The following is a 14,122-nucleotide window of genomic DNA, read 5'->3' on the forward strand; positions in this document are numbered from 1 at the left end:
CACATGACATACAAAAAATATTTATTTATTACAAAAAGAACACGATTTAGTTACTTTTTCACACAAGCTCATGACGTCACTCACTTTACGAGGAAAACCAGTCTTTGAAAAAAAAAATGTACCAAATTTTAGAGCCTCCATTGACTTCTATTGGAAAGACGTGCTCGTGCACGCGAAACCCACATTTCACTAACGCACGCAAATAGCGTAGACCGAAAAACTCCAAATACCAGCGCTAGAAAATACATGCTTTTATGCGTTAGACCCAGCTATGATAAATAGATCAAGAGATGACTATTTCCCTATGGTGGATTTATGGATTGTACTTATTGAATATTCACAACACCATTAAATTGTTTCAGACTTTTATATTACATTAACTACAAATCAACATCACTAGTAACAAACTTTTCTTTATCAAAATATTACATTTAAACGGACACAAAAATAATTTAAACTTTTCAGGATTCACAAACAGTACACAATGGGAAACAATTCTCATTTACCTTTATTATTGCATTTCATTTATTCAACTCATATGCTTGCAGCAACAGCATATCTACATAGGCTTAACACATGATCAGTCATGGATGCACATACATTACTTTTAACATTCACTCATACATGTGCATTCAAATGATGGGGGAAAAACACATTACATTCTCTCTAGGAATCACAAAACACAACATATGGATTTTACTGTACTTTTAACATCATGATTCCATCACCAGAAACCATTAGGAATTACGTGCAACAAGAACATCAGTACACCAGATTACAGATGTCACTTTATGGGAAGGAACAACAATGCCAGACCGTTATATAGAAGTCAGCATATGTGGGACACAATCACAATATATACGTACATGTACATAACACGCATCACCCATCACGCAACCACAAAGCACACATTTAGATTTTATTCAGCACACAATAACAATGTAGCACAATACAACAACACAATGAGGATTTCAGAACTACATAGGCAGGTTAATAATATCATGACGTCATTAGAAGATTCAACCATACACATCACAACCATAGACCCAGCTATGATAAATAGATCAAGAGATTACTATTTCCCTATGGTGGATTTATGGATTGTACTTATTGAATATTCACAACACCATTAAATTGTTTCAGACTTTTATATTACATTAACTACAAATCAACATCACTAGTAACAAACTTTTCTTTATCAAAATATTACATTTAAACGGACACAAAAATAATTTAAACTTTTCAGGATTCACAAACAGTACACAATGGGAAACAATTCTCATTTACCTTTATTATTGCATTTCATTTATTCAACTCATATGCTTGCAGCAACAGCATATCTACATAGGCTTAACACATGATCAGTCATGGATGCACATACATTACTTTTAACATTCACTCATACATGTGCATTCAAATGATGGGGGAAAAACACATTACATTCTCTCTAGGAATCACAAAACACAACATATGGATTTTACTGTACTTTTAACATCATGATTCCATCACCAGAAACCATTAGGAATTACGTACAACAAGAACATCAGTACACCAGATTACAGATGTCACTTTATGGGAAGGAACAACAATGCCAGACCGTTATATAGAAGTCAGCATATGTGGGACACAATCACAATATATACGTACATGTACATAACACGCATCACCCATCACGCAACCACAAAGCACACATTTAGATTTTATTCAGCACACAATAACAATGTAGCACAATACAACAACACAATGAGGATTTCAGAACTACATAGGCAGGTTAATAATATCATGACGTCATTAGAAGATTCAACCATACACATCACAGATTCACGACTGTACCGCCCCTTTCAGAAATTTACCACTCAATACTACAATACAACATATACGTAAATAACAGTTTGGAACAGCATTATTAGGGAGATTTGAATGGGACAATCAATAAATATTGTCAGATCGCAAATCACTTATATATATAATACTACAGATGACAGCCGGAAGTTATTCAGGATTAGTGCCATTTGAATGGGACGCATACAATATTGACATCTCGGCAATCACTTATATATACAATACTACAGATGGCAGACGGGAAGTTCTGAATTATTATTGCGATTTTAAAGGGACGCGTACAATATTGACTGCTCGGCAATCACTTATATATACAATACTACAGATGGCAGATGTTACTTTATCGTTTACAAACAATATTGCAGCAACATTGATCGATCACATTCGATGCACATTATACACAACTATGCACTTTCATTCATGTTAGCCTGGACGTGTGTTTGTTACTATAAGATCGCGTTTAAGAAATATTGATTACGCATATGATCAAACATTACAAACATGCACTGTATGTGTGATATTTGACACTTTCACATTGAGATTCATTGTTGGAAAACAACATTTCAGCAAACAACAAAAAAAACGCCCACTGTGAAAGCATTCGCGCCGCTCACATACAAACAAGTGAATACAATTAGCAATCATTACAAACTCACTACCATTGGACTAATTGTACTATAAATCCCCCAAACAACATGGCCAAAGCATCACTTGTGATCCACATCAGATCAAGTGCATACCTTGTTACGCTGTTTTGAAAGATGGATGACGATGACATGGTAGACACTGCTGGTGCTGCTATTGGCGAACTAGCTGTTGATCGAATCAGGCAGCCTCTGCGGCTCAGACTGAGACGAAGGGGTCATCTGGTTCGCGGTCCTCGTGTCTACGGGGTGAGACCCACCTTGGAAAACATGAGCGACTTTGAGGTTTATAATAAGTATCGGCTCAATCGCGAACAGCTCATTGGCCTTTACGATCTTCTTAAACCTCATTTGGAGCCACGTATAAGAATAAGGACTGCTGTTCCCACCATGAGTAAGATGCTAAGTTGTCTATACGTCTTGGCCTCTGGGAGTTTTCAATCCGGAGAAATGTACATGCATGGCCTGGCTCAAGGTACATTCTCTGTGGTGTTTGATAACTTTCTGGACGCCATGGTACGTATCAGTAAGCAATACATAGGATTCCCACAGAATGATGGTGATTGGAGGCGCCTGAAGCGGGAATTCTTTGATATTGCTGAATTGCCCAATGTCTTGGGAGCCATTGATTGTACCCACATTGCGCTGCGTGCTCCAATTGATGACTTGCCCTTCAGAAATCGCAAACATTTTCATAGCCTCAACGTGCAGTATGTTTGTGACGCACGGATGAGGATTATGCATCTCTCTGTCGTCCCTGTGGAGACCGTTTGAGGAAAGACAAATGCCCCCTGATTATCTCGTTGGTGAGTATTTGTGCACAACATGGTTAATTAGTTTGACAATTGCCACTGTAGTTTTAAAATGTTAGCGTAATGTTCAGCTATCGGATGCAATTTAACCATTTATTTTATTTTCCCTCTAATGTCTACTTTTAGTTCAATGCAGATATGTAGCATGTCTTACCTTAAATGCTCAGAGAATGCAATGTAACCATTTAGTTTGCATTTTACACAAGGTTTGGTTTAGGAGAAATACGCATATGTAGCATGTCTTAGCTGAAATGGCAAGATATTAGCTAATGCAATTTAACCATGTCATTGTCTCTTTCCGCTAATGTCTTTTAGTTCAATGCAGATATGTAGCATGTCTTACCTTAAATGCTCAGATAGAGAATGCAATGTAACCATTTAGTTTTTATTTTACACAAGATTTGGTTTAGGAGAAATACGCATATGTAGCATGTCTTAGCTGAAATGGCAAGATATTAGCTAATGCAATTTAACCATGTCATTGTCTCTTTCCGCTAATGTCTACTTTTAGTTCAATGCAGATATGTAGCATGTCTTACCTTAAATGCTCAGATACAGAATGCAATGTAACCATTTATTTGCCATTTTACACAAGGTTTGGTTTAGGAGAAATACGCATATGTAGCATGTCTTAGCTGAAATGGGAAGATATTAGCTAATGCAATTTAACCATGTCATTGTCTCTTTCTGCTAATGTCTACTTTTAGTTCAATGCAGATATGTAGCATGTCTTACCTTAAATGCTCAGATACAGAATGCAATGTAACCATTTAGTTGCCATTTTACACAAGGTTTGGTTTAGGAGAAATACGCATATGTAGAATGTCTTAGCTAAAATGGGAAGATATTAGCTAATGCAATTTAACCATGTCATTGTCTCTTTCCGCTAATGTCTACTTTTAGTTCAATGCAGATATGTAGCATGTCTTACCTTAAATGCTCAGATACAGAATGCAATGTAACCATTTAGTTGCCATTTTACACAAGGTTTGGTTTAGGATAAATACGCATATGTAGCATGTCTTAGCTGAAATGGGAAGATATTAGCTAATGCAATTTAACCATATCATTGTCTCTTTCCGCTAATGTCTACTTTTAGTTCAATGCAGATATGTAGCATGTCTTACCTTAAATGCTCAGATACAGAATGTAATGTAACCATTTAGTTGCCATTTTACACAAGGTCTGGTTTAGGAGAAATACGCATATGTAGCATGTCTTAGCTGAAATGGGAAGATAGAGAATAATATTGAACTAGATTATTCTTTTACAAATTAAACATTTGTTAGTGGATTATCGTGTAAAAAAAAGTTTTATTGGACTCCAAATACTATTTTGAGGATTCTGTTTGAATTATGTTCTGTTCATAATTTATAGGTGATTCTGGGTACATGAGCCGGCCTTGGCTCATTACCCCCTTGCGTAGCCCGACTGATGTGTCTGAGGAGCGCAACAATAGGGCTCATAAGAGAACCAGGGCGGTGGTTGAACGGATGTTCGGGCTCCTGAAGATGAGGTTCAGGTGCCTGGACAGGTCGGGAGGAGCCCTCCAGTACAACCCAAAGAAGGTGGCTAAGATCGTTGTAGCCTGTAGCGTCCTGCATAATATTGCACAGCGGGCTGGGATGCTGCAGGGCGTCCCGGCGCACCGAAACCTCCTCAGAGATGAGGAGGATGATCCTGTTCTAGAGGGGCCATTCCGGGACGAGGGGCTCAATGTCAGAGCAGACATCATCAACCGCCACTTTAGACGGTAAATAATAGAAGTTAGACTGGAGTATTGTCAATAGATGTGAACTCTAGGGAAATGACAAGTAGAGAATTGTGCAAACATGTTAGGATTGTTCATCAAATGCTAAAAATGTGTTTCATTTATTAATATAGGTGATGCTCTGGGCATTGGGTCCTGTAGCGAGTCTTTGCTACATGGTTTTTAAAGAGGACTTCAGCTGGTAAGTATAAATGTATGGACTGTTGCTGGCATGAATTGTACACAAATACATCATATGGCATACATTTTGAAAACTAGTATTTAGTTTACACATTACTTAAAATGTAAATACTCAGAAAGGGATCCTCTAGCATAACTATCCTCTAGCATGACTATGGTTCAATGTCACACATTAGAGGTTCATTATGCTCAATATGACTCATCTTCACACTTGATAGAACATAACACAAGATGCTACACACGCTTAGTAAGCTAGTGACAGAAATTTATTATGAAATGGGGGGTGGTAGAGGGGTACAGAACTGATTCACCCACTTGTAGTAATTTTTATTAAACTTTTTCTGCCATTAGGGAGCTGACTTAATCTAAAGACTGAAAGGGAAGAATAAGAAGCCTGACAGTGAAGATTGCCCAGACTGACAGTGGAAAAAGCCAAGATTGAAATTGAAGTATACCAATGGGATCATGTCTGGCATTATCTTTCAAATCTGCTGACCTTGAAAACCATACAAAGACATGTTCACATGGTAAGTGCCAACTATTTGATAGAATAAGGCTGTGGAGGCATCCTATTGGAGACACTTAGATTATTTTCTAATTTTTAGATGGTATTTCACAGTCCTCTATTTTTGAACTGATGAATAAGACACCTATTGAATATCAACTGTTTACCCCTGAATTGACTTTCAAAGACCATGCATTATCCAGGTTGGTGTACCAATGCATGCTAGTTAAGAATCACAGGAAGAATGTTGAATATTAGTAGCTTACATACATTAGTCATATTTAATTCATAATTAGATATTTAGGGATCACAATCAGACACTTAGATGATTTTACTTTTTTAGATGGTATTTCAGTCCTCTATTTTATGAACTGATGAATAAGACACCTATTGAAGATCAACTGTTTACCCCTGAATTGACTTTCAAAGACCATGCATTATCCAGGTTGGTGTACCAATGCATGCTAGTTAAGAATCACAGGAAGAATGTTGAATATTAGTAGCTTACATACATTAGTCATATTTAATTCATAATTAGATATTTAGGGATCACAATCAGACACTTAGATGATTTTACTTTTTTAGATGGTATTTCAGTCCTCTATTTTATGAACTGATGAATAAGACACCTATTGAAGATCAACTGTTTACCCCTGAATTGACTTTCAAAGACCATGCATTATCCAGGTTGGTGTACCAATGCATGCTAGTTAAGAATCACATGAAGAATGTTGAATATTAGTAGCTTACATACATTAGTCATATTTAATTAATAATTAGATATTTAGGGATCACAATCTGAAAAAGGAATACATATTATAGTTGATATAGAGGTATTTGAATGGACATGAAATATTACATTTATGTTCAGCATACATATATATTATTGAAATGTGATATACATTATTATGTATAATTAGAAATTCAGATATTTAAATTTAATTTTTCTTACACAATATAATGGTGTATGTTTATTTTCTTTATTTTTAAATTTAATTAATAAATATCTGGATAAAATGTTGAACAAAGTTAGAGCATAGACACAAGATGATTGTAAATGTATTTTATGAATATTTGACAACGTGTGTATTAACTTTGTTAAAATTTTCTTTTTTAATTTCAGATTGTCATCTGATGACTTCCAGGAATATATTTTTTTTTATTTTTTTTCAAGAAACTTTTAATTTTTTAAATGGTAATAATAAATATTTTATTATTAAATACACTCTTTTGAACAGATTATAATAAATATCCATATAATCTGTCAATAAAAAACAATTTGACTCCCATGACTGGTAGTTGGCTATTTGACAAGCACATGCATAAGATCAAATAATGCATTAATTTTAGAAAATCCACTGATTCAGAGAATATTAAATTAAAATATCTTTTTTAAATTAATTGGGGAGTGAGATCCATCGATGCTTTTCTTTTGAAATTCTTAGATGTTAAAAAATTTTAGGATATGTAGTCAAAATTTTTCAAGAATTATTTTGTTTCACTTTTAAGAAGGGGAAGTGGTTCAATTAAATTAATTTTATAAGATCTTGTATCTTCCTTAGGTATCTCAAAACATTATTTTCAAAACTTTTTAATTTTTACATTTAAAAATGGTAGGTCATTTAACTTCATATTTTTCACAAGCTAGTTATTGGATGCCAGGTTAATAGATTTAATTTTCTAGTGGTGTCATTTAACTATAGTTATTAATATTATGTAGTTTTTAAAATCTTACCTCTTGGGTTAGACATCACATATCTATATATAATTTTCATTCCCCTTTAGTTTATTTTGACAATGTTAAATCAACATTCAAAATGTTTTGGTCCTTAAAGGGACATTCACAAAGTATATTGTGTATTGATTTTTTAAAAATTCATAAAAGAATTTAAACATTTTTAGAAAGTACTATAGAATTACATTCAGTCTTTAAATATACTTCGAAAAAGATACATCAATGCACATATCTTAGTCAATTACATAAGGCATCTATGTGCAACCAACAATCAGCATCAAAATAGCCTATGTAGATATGTATTTAATCCAAGAATATATATAATTACAATCTAATGATTGAATACCAAAACATATTAAGTTGTTCAAATATTATAATCTTATCCAAAATGCATACATAACATATAGCTTAATGTCCCTCTAAGCTGAAGACTCCGAAATACATCCTTTACAATACATATTTCAGTCAGTGTGTAAAACAATCCAGAAGTTAATCTAAATATGCTTTACTCATATGTTATACTAATTTAGCAAAAGGAAGGTGCCTAGGTTTCAGATTTTTCAAGCATTATTGTGAAATTTCTCTTTAAATGGACATGAACTCAAAATATACTTAAAGGGAGACAGTTAAAAAATTAATGATTTATACATTTTGAATGAGTATTCTATTTTAAGCAACTTTAAAAATTGTCTCATATTATCAATGTTCTTTGTGATGTTGCTATCATTAATTTAAAAATAAGGCATTAAATAGATAATTTATTTGCTTCAGTACTCTGGAAAGAACTTGTTTTTTTTGGTTGGATTAATTTATCCAACAATCATCAAGGACAACCCAGGTTTTTTGCAACAATTGTCCGTGATCTAAAATATCATTATTGATTTGCAAAGAAAGATAACAAGATAATTCTTAACATTTGAGAATCGGATTAAATTATAAAGTTGCTTAACATTTCATGCTCAATCTGAATCACAAACACTAAATTTGTTTGGACAGTATCCCTTTAAGAGATTTAAAGAGTGTATTTACTTCTCTTCTTATCTTGACATACTTTGCTTGAAAAGCATATCGAGATAGGCTCAGTAGATGAAGATTGGTGGATGCACAGAGATGCCTTATGTGATTTGCTCAACCATGTGCATTTAAATTTCTTCTGTTGAGGATATCTAAATACTAAGATAAATTGATTTACATTTTAAAGTCTAAACAATTTTCTATCTCTACAGATCATTTGATACAATTGTTTGTTTGTAATGTCTATTTAAAAATAAAGACGCCATTGCACAATAACATATATGAGCAGTTCAGACAAATACAAGCTCGAGGTTTATTTACTAATAACAAACAAACCTGTAGTTTAACATTTATAAACAGATTATCCAAGTTAATGACATTATAACCTGAATTTGAACATTCAGAAATATTGCGTGGGAAACGCATCTTGAAACACCAGATTAGCATCTTTAAACATTAGAGTCTAATGTCACGCAATAGCACACAATCAATGTGCATTATGAAATACATTTAATAGAGCAATATCAATACTTCACAATAAGTAAAGAAATGGATTTTATGAACAATAAAGACATACAATATTAAATGTGTATTTGTATTAAAGAAACAGACCATTATTAAACCGAAAAATGTATACAACATTTAATAATGTGACAATATTAGATTTTAAATAGAATTTTATCATTAATATTTAACGGATCACGGATATTAAATCTGCGTCACACATATCCGCATGACAGGCCCATGAGTTACAAATAAGTCTACATGAAAAATGAAGTAACAGCACCACCAGGAGGTATGTGTAAGGAAGTTACTAAGATATGAAACATTAAGGAACGGCCAATCAGAGTTCATCACACAAACACAACTTGAGTCAGGATGGTCTCACAGACATTATAACAATATTTCAAACTTTTATCCAATTAGATGTACAGATAACTTGTCCCATGGTGCATCTCATGTTTACTTCACCATATAAAAGTCCATTACACGTTGCCATCTTTGTCAGTTCTCTAATGTCTGCAGGCAGTATATATTCTAATTATAATATACTGGGATTTATTATACAACCCAGCAGGCATGTCAGCTCCCAGGTTTACCAAGCAGGAGAGCGCTGCACTGGTCCATGCCGTCAAGGACTTTTATCCCCAGCTGTTTGGGAACAAGAGGAGGTTGACAGATGCGCCTGTTAAGAAGGCCCTCTGGGAGTCTATCACCAATACGGTTAGATTGGTGTGTGACGTCCAGAGGAGCCAGGATCAAATCATGAGGAGATTCGGAGATATGAGGTTGCGCTTAACAAAAAAAAGTCAACCTCATAAGGGACTGGGTACAAGCCCGTAAAAGAGGGGGCAAAAGAAAGGCCCCGCGGAAACTATACCTACTCTCTTATGAGGTGACTTTATGCGAGCTCCTCAATCTCCGGGTCCCCAAAAGATTTAGATCCTCGCCAATCCTCGGCCTCCTCTTCTTCCCTCCCAGCTGCGGGATCTTAAAGTCCTGTAGCGGGGGCCAGGGCAGCTGCTTCTCCGTCCGGTGGCCTGGGAGGAGATGATGGAGAATCTGAACCAGGTAACTATCCAACTTCATATAATATCTTAATATTTTAATTTTTTTACAAAATGTGTATATTGTCAGATACTAAACCTATACAGATCTCACAACATACACTACATATGATGTTTAGATATCTGATTTTAGATTAGTGACACATGAAATAGGAATGATGTTTCTTGTGCTCTACAGAATATGCGTCACAGAGCGAAAATGGAATTGCGCATACACGTTAACATGGGTTTGCTGTAAGTGGCATTGCTTTACACATGTTGGTCAAATGACGGATGCGTAATTCCGCTTGGAATCATTGCGCAATGATCGCGAAAATGGAATTGCGCATACACGTTAACATGGGTTTGCTGTAAGTGGCATTGCTTTACACATGTTGGTCAAATGACGGATGCGTAATTCCGCTTGGAATCATTGCACAATGATCGCGAAAATGGAATTGCGCATACACGTTAACATGGGTTTGCTGTAAGTGGCATTGCTTTACACATGTTGGTCAAATGATGGATGCGTAATTCCGCTTGGAATCATTGCGCAATGATCGCGAAAATGGAATGGCGCATACACGTTAACATGGGTTTGCTGTAAGTGGCATTGCTTTACACATGTTGGTCAAATGACGGATGCGTAATTCCGCTTGGAATCATTGCGCAATGATCGCGAAAATGGAATGGCGCATACACGTTAACATGGGTTTGCTGTAAATGGCATTGCTTTACACATGTTGGTCAAAATGAAATGTGAATTATTATATATGTGAAGAATACTGTATTCTTATTTTCAATATTAGACATAATAAAAAAATAAAAAAGCAGAATCCAAAAAAATTATAACATATGCACATCAATTGATGAGAATGAAATAACACAAAAAAATAATTAAAGCTACAGTAAACAACACAACTGATTGAAGTACAGGATATATTTATCATGAATTTAATTGAGGAAACAATTAACTCATGGGACTACCAAAGGATTAATAGTTTTTAATTGATTTGCTAATAATGTAAAGATTTTAAACATGGCATGATTTGTATTAATGATATCCAATCCTCATTTAATATATTACAGATCTGGATGTTGGTGCTGGATCCTCAAGGCAGGGCTTGTCACAGTATGGTATGTCTCATTTTAATTGACATTTGTCTTAGAAACATGGACAGAACATTACATACTAAATCCACATTGTTCAATATTTATATGTATCTGCAAAATGGATTTTAAAACTTTTTGCAAATAAGAATAAATAAAAAAAAAAAATAGGATTACATTGTAAGACTACTCTGATTTTGTTTGGAATTTAAGATATCCCATCTATTCTGGATGTCTTAATTTTAATGTAAGATTCTTTGAATGTCCAATTTATATTCGTCCTTTGTGTATTGCTTAATCTTATTTGTATACATTTTTTAAAAATACACACACTTTTACATATGTTTAGATTTTTAAAATATAGATTCCATTTTTGAAATTGATCACGTCATTTAAGGGACATGCCAACTAAATTTTACATAGAATGATTTTTAAACGTGATTTTATTGTTTTGTTTAAACATTTTATGAGCTACATTGGTTCAGTCTATTGTTTTAGTTCTTTTAAAAAAAATGGATTTTGGTTTAGGTTAAACAATGCATTACTGGTATTATCCGGCTGTTTTTTTATGCATAAATTGGCATTTTGACAAAAGTTAAAATCATGTGTTCAGATAACAGTAGTACATAGTTTCAAAAAGTATACAATTACACATTTAGAGCTTCATGTCCCTTTAATAGATGAAAATTAAATAATTCTTAGGATATCCTTAAATAACATATTAGATTGGAATTGCATGCTCAATCCCATTCATTACATCGACATATGGAGTAGAGAATTCATTAACACCAACCTTGTCAAATCAATATATTTTTATATTAAAGGGACACTGAGCTAAAACTATTAATGTTGTCATTCAGATATTAATCAACATTTAAATATAATACTATAATCATATGTGAAATATTCTATTGCAAAATGTATTTTAAAATCAAGTATGTACGTTTATCTGCAGCTCAATTTTGGTTGACCAACCTGGGTTTTGATTGATGATTGGTGGATACCTTCAACAAACAATATTTATTGAATCCAATATTGCTTATCTGCATTTAAGATTAAAATGTAGCAACATTCCAATTATAATAGGAGTCAATGTAAAATCATTTGGAACAGTTTGAACAGTGAAATCAATGATTGAAATAAATCATGTCAGTGTCCCTTTAATAAACAATAGATTCATTCATCTTTACATTCTTTGGATTAGACAATATTGATATATAATTCACATATTCACTGTTGGAGTTACTTTATAGATATCAGCATACTCTAACAACACCATGATTACATATTTGTACTAATCAATTTGGTTTTGTATTGTGATAAATATGTGTTGTGTCCTAAACAAGATTAATGTACATTGCACAAATGGCTCGATGTGCCACATGTCTTTGTTTATATTTGTCAACAGCTGTTATTCAAAATGTGGTTTGTGTGTATTCTTTTAAGAACATAATGGGTATATTTAGATATGCAATAGCATCATATGAGATGATTTTGATGTCTAATATAGTCAGAAATTAAACATATGTTTAATACATAATTTTTAACAGAATCCCCTTGATTCAATCAAGCATTTTTTTGGATAATGACTGGTCTATTCTTCACATTTTCAAGTTGATTATTCTTAAAAATCGCTACAGATGTGATTTAGTGTTATCCCAAATGTGTTCACTAATATATATCTATATCATTCATAGAGAGAGTTGGTGCGGGGAGCCCTGAGGAATCCAACACTGACACAGAGCCGCATTTGCGGTCTTCTGGTAAGTCCATTGACTCATTTATATGTCATTGAAGGTGTATTGGTAATCAATATTATGAGCATGATTCTCATGAAGCATAACATTTGAAACAAACATATAATTTACTCCTCTGATTATATATTAATTTTCTTTGAATATTGAAAGATTAATAATTAAAACTTTCTTAGTCTACACCTTTGTTATTCAGAAGATGTATAGCATATGTTTGTTTCCATGTTCATTTTTGACAACAATCATCAAGTGATACACAAATGAGAAATCTTAAATGTTCTATGTACTATGCTTTTATGATTTTAAAATTAATACAAACAATAAATTGAAAATCTTAATCATTGAGAATAACAAATCTAATGTCATTTGTATGCTCCATCAAAATGATGTAAATCATAACTTTGGGTGTATATATCTTTAATGCAACATTGATGTGTGTCTTTGAGCAACAGTAACATATGTTATAATATCTGATCTTAACGTGTACACAACATGTTATGTTTTACAGAGATTGATTTAACATGTGTGACGGAGGAGGAAGAGGCTGCCTTGAAGTCTGATGGTATGTGAAATATATCTATCATGTTTACAACATGTTGCTTTATTGGAAATCATTTTATTGAAGACATTCAAAGTCTACAGCTTTTGCACTTTAAAAAGGAATATTATTTGTCTGTTCAAATACACTACTGCCCCCTTTATATATCAGGCAGCATGAAGATATGCTTGGATTTGTTTAAATATTTGGATTTTAAATTCATGCCATCATGATGTCACATGGATATTCTAGCCCAAACCACAATAATAATTTTATAATTGTACAGACATTCATTGATATTCATCTGAGTGCCTATATGCATACCATATCCTCATGTCATCATTGTTTAGAAATTCAAACACACTTCTAAGTATATTGCAAACATAATCAAGTTGAAATGCGTTGATTTGATTTCATGATGTATGAGATGTTAATATATTTATTATATTTATTTCAGATGGATCCTCTACTTCTGGTCATCATTGTTCCTCCCCTGCCCAGTCCCCTGCCCAGCCCCCTGCCCAGTCCCCTGCCCAGCCCCCTGCCCAGCCCCCTGCCCAGCCCCATTTTCAGTCCCCTGCCCAGCCCCCTGCCCAGCCCCCTGCCCAGTCCCCTTCCCCTCCCGGCCCTTCCCATTTGTCCTATCGTATCCCTCCCAAAAAACGCCCCT

The sequence above is a fragment of the Bombina bombina genome, chromosome 6 (assembly GCF_027579735.1).
Source record: "Bombina bombina isolate aBomBom1 chromosome 6, aBomBom1.pri, whole genome shotgun sequence".
NCBI lineage: Eukaryota > Metazoa > Chordata > Amphibia > Anura > Bombinatoridae > Bombina > Bombina bombina.